A 4,745-nucleotide genomic window follows, 5' to 3' on the forward strand; every position below is an offset into this window, starting at 1 on the left:
AAGACACCCGAAGGTCGGGCTGCCCGCGCAGGCTCAAAGGCGTACGAGCGCATACAGGCTAGGCACGGAGACGGAGGTTTCTGTGGACGGTGCTGTCAAGGTTTAGTGGGCCAGTGCCTTACCCTGACAGACTGTCCGCGCCGACAGCATTGCCGTGGTCGCTCCCCTGCCCCTAACCAGCAGCAAGGGACCGTCCTGTTTCCTAATGCGTCCCTGTATTTCCACAACTCGGAATACAACCACAGACCCACCACCAATCCAAAGAGCTAGTACTGAGTTTAACAGCAGTTGAAAGGTCTGATAAGTTATAAATGGTGGTTTCAAGGTGTCTGGAAATAGTATGTATCAGGGCATCTTCACAGTATCATGGAATTATTAAGGCTGGAGAAAACCACTGAGATCACCCAGTCCAACCACCATCCCATCCCCACCATGCCCACTGCCCACGTCCCTCAGTGCCACATCCATGCGGTTCTGGAACACCTCCAGGACAGCAACTGCACCACTTCCCTGGGCAGCCTGTGCCACTGCAACACTGCTCTTGCTGAGAAGAAATGTTTCCTAATATCCAACCTGAACCTCCTCTGGTGCCATAAGGCTATTACCTCTTATTGTATCACTGTGTCCAAGGAGATTGTGAATGATGGAACCTCATCCCTGGAGGCATTCAAGGCCAGGCTGGATGTGGCTCTGGGCAGCCTGGTCTGGTGGTTGGCAATCCTGCACATAGCAGGGCTTGAAACTAGATGATCTTTGAGGTCCTTTTCAACTCAGGCCATTCTATGGTTCCAGGAACCATTCACCTTACAGTCGTACACACAACCACACTGCAGCCTGAAAGCAAACAGCTCCCTGCTCCTTAGTTGCTGTTTCTTGAATCGTCACATGCTGAATTTTATCTTGAAGCTGAGCTCACCAGCTGCAGTGGTAACTTTACCCAAATTGGCCATAAAAATGCACACGTGTTTCAGGAGGTCTCTGTAAGTGACGAAACCTGTAATCACCTTGGTAAAGCACACATTGGGTATTCCCACAAGAGATGCATGAGGCTGCCTGAGTTGCCTTGTGTTCCTCTGTTCAGGGTTGGCCCGGTGTTGCTTCGTTCAATTTCAGTTGAGTGCTGACTGTCCAGCAGTGAGAGTGCCAAGAATGAGGAAGCAGGATGAAGCAGGTCCCCTGCAGGGACTTTCCCTTTACCAGCCTTGCATACTGCAGCAAGCGCAGGTTTCAGGGAGAAAGAAGAAGTTACAGCCTCAATCACGCAGAGCTAAACTCAATATTTAACAAGCACTTTCTTTGCTACCACAAACAACATCCCTTTGCTGTTGTGATTTCTGACAGAGAAAGCTGTACCAGCGGCACAGTCTGCTGTGGGCACTCTTTGAGCAGGTGGGGAATGTCTGCTTCATCTGCTGCAAAAACATAACATAAAACAGCTCCATCATGCTCCCTGTCGGATCCTCTCTTGTCAGCTCTTCTCTGCTCAAGATTCCTTTCCAAGCACAAATCCATTAAGCTGTACTTGAATGTGGCACAACAAAAGTTCAGAAGAGCAAAAAGACCACACACTCACTGAAAGAGAATTACAAAACCACTTTTAATAAGTATTCTTCTCAGAAATATGGGTAGCCTCATTACATACAGTTTAGAAGCAAAAATGGCAATATCAGCCTTGAACATACATAAATCAGATAAGTCTGGTTAGAGCATGCTCCCTGAAACATGAGGGAAAGGGTTTTCCTGCTCTGCTCTGTGCTGTGCAGCCTCACCTCAAGTACTGGGCGCAGGTTTGGGTGCCACAATATCAGCAGGACACAAAGCTATTACAGAGTGCCCAAAGGGGGGCTGCGAAGAAGGGTCTGGAGGGCAAGGTGTGTGAGGAATGGCTGAGGGCCTTGGGTTGGCTCAGCCTAGAGCAGAGGAGCTGAGGGGAGGCCTGATGGCGGCTGCAGCTCCTCACAGGGAGCGGAGGGCAGCGCTGAGCTCTGCTCTGTGTGACAGCGACAGGGCCCGAGGGAACGGCACTGAGCTGTGTCAGGGGAGGGGCGGCTGGGGGTTAGGGACAGGGTCTGCACCAGAGGGCGGTGGGCATGGCCCTGAGTGCCAGAGTTCAAGCAGTGTTTGGACAATGATCTCAGACATAAGTGTTTGATTTTGGGTGGTGCTGTGCGGAGTCAGGAATTTGACTTGATGATCCTTTCAACTCAGGATTTGCTGTAATTCTTTGATCCTTCTATCCTCAGCTCCACCAGAACGTGCTGTGCCTGGCACAGCCACAGACAAACCCAGCTTTCACCCTGTGTACCCAGCCAGCCCCAGCTGTCCCCAGCCCCGTGCCCAGACTCCAGCAAAGACCCTAAAAGCACGTCTGTGAGCGCTGACAGGTGACAAGTTCCAATGCTCAGAGACAGTGACTTCACGCCACATTTTGGCCAGTGGGTGGAGAGAGCATCCATCACCACACACTACAGGCACCCACAGTCCGTGCCTGGCCTCACATGTCTCCCTAAGTATGTGCCACACACTGCTTGGGATGTGTGGCACAGGAAACTTTCAGGGAGGATAGAGAAGAGGGAGCAGGGCAGGGAGGCTGCTGAAAGGGAAAAAGGGAGGTGTCCTATTTTCCAAGACTTCTTTGTCGTTCCTGGGTACTGGCTGAAGCATGCATACATATGCTTCTGTAGACCATGTGTCTCCTGGGAGCAGGGGACAGAACTCACACCCATCATTTGGGGGCTGGTGGCACTCTGGGCTGGCTGTACAGACACAGAAGCTGCTGCATTCAGCAGATGAAAGCATAGCCTGCAAGCAGTCGGGACCAGGAAAGATCAAAAAAAGAAATCAGACATTAATGGTGTTTTCAGAGAGCAAGAAAAGAATCAGATAAGTTGGTGGGAAAACACAGTGGTAAGAGGTACTTTCCCCATCCTCGGACGTTTTTTCACTATATTTTTGTCCATTTTGCAAGAGGACTCCTTTTTAGTTTTTTTTTCTTTATTTCCACATCAAGAGGATGCAAGCTGCCAAAAACCAAAGCTCTGGAATAAAAAGCGTTCCATTTCTCCGCATGAAACTGCCCAGAGTCTACCCAGAATTGGCAGTATGATCTTCGCATCTGCAGAGAAAATACTGAGTCATGTTGTCAGCCCACACACATCTAACAAAAATAAAAGCAGCCCAACGATTCAAGATTCACCCCCTCACCACGTAAAGAAAGCACAAGTCATTCAACCATGCCTCGTGCATCGGAGACCTTTAGAAAACACCCGGTGCAGGGAACATTCGCCCCCGCAGCACCCACACACCATTCCAAACCGGCGACAGCGTTCTCAACCCATTCACCAGCCTGTTGTGACAGCACTTGGTTTAGCGTCCATGCAGGAAGTTGCAAAGGCTTAAAGGTTTCTGTTGAAACTAAACATCACAGCTTATGTTAAACACCACAGAACTCAAGCTAGGAGTGTTGAAATGTTGCAACACACTGTACATCGCTCGAGTCCAAAGCAAAGGCAGCAATGAGTCTTGTACTTCATTGCGTAGAAGAAGTAGCAAATTTAAACCATGATTTCTATGAGATGCCAAAGAGCTCTTTTCCTGCAAGAGTTAATCCTGCATGGGGACATTGGCTCTCCCTGTGCTAGGCTCACTGGATTTGAAGGCACTCAGCACGTAGGAGAATGGAGACATTTGTATACATAACAGGACCTGGGGAATTACCCCTTCCCCTATCTGACATTGTGCCCTAGCAAGAAAAAGCAAGTCTCTATGTTCCATCCTGCTGCTGAAAAGCTCTCTTTCCCCTTTGGTGGTGGTGCTGGTGGAAGCACTAGTGGATGAGTATGGAGCTGCCTGGCGGGTGATGGGAGGTAATGGCCTCAAGTTGCACCAGGGGATATTCAAGTTGGATGTTAAGAGAAAGTTATTCTCAGAAAGAGTGGTGCAGCACTGGCAGAGGCTGCCAGGGAGGTGGTGGAGTCATCACCACTGGAGGTGTTGAAGAACTGTGTGGCTGTGGCACTGAGGGACATGGTTAGTGAGCATGGTGGGGATGGGCTGGCGTTGGACAAGATGATCTTAATGGTCTTTTCCAACCTATGATTCTATGAAGATGGAGCAGGGGCATCACCACACACAAGATGCAGTCTTGCAGTTGCCGTGGTGCTGGTAGCGATGCGGGAGATGTGTTAGGAGCCCAAAGGCCGTACCTAATTTGTGTTTCTTTTTACACAGCATGGCTGTAATTGGAGCAAAAAGCAACCAGTTGGGTTTTATGCTGGAAGCTGGGACTAGTTTACATAGCAGCTATGGCAGTGGGATGGAACACTGAATGGGAAGGAAAGACAAAATCTTCTACACCCCATTTCTCAGCATTTCCTTTATTGTTCAGGAAGGCAACATACTATGTAGCAACAGTCTAAGAAGCAACTTGCTCAAAATGCAACAATTGCTTAATACGTTTTTTTAATTGCATAATATGAAAAAAAAAAAAACAAAAAGAGGTGCAGCTTGCTGCCCAGGAAGTGCTATTTCTGTAGAATAATCTTTAATTTCAGCCTTCCTCCGTTTGGCCGCTGGGAATAAGCACTGCCATTCACATCTTGCTTCAGCTTAATTCCTTGACAGCTAAGAAAATATATTCAAAGAAAGAAAGAAAGAAAGAAAAGAAAATCAGACCCAGGACCTTTATTTAGCTTTGGTGTACAGTTTAGATGTGGTTTTAGATGTCAGGTTCAGGGTGGGATGAG

The sequence above is a fragment of the Meleagris gallopavo genome, chromosome 1 (assembly GCF_000146605.3).
Source record: "Meleagris gallopavo isolate NT-WF06-2002-E0010 breed Aviagen turkey brand Nicholas breeding stock chromosome 1, Turkey_5.1, whole genome shotgun sequence".
Classification (NCBI taxonomy): Eukaryota; Metazoa; Chordata; class Aves; order Galliformes; family Phasianidae; genus Meleagris; species Meleagris gallopavo.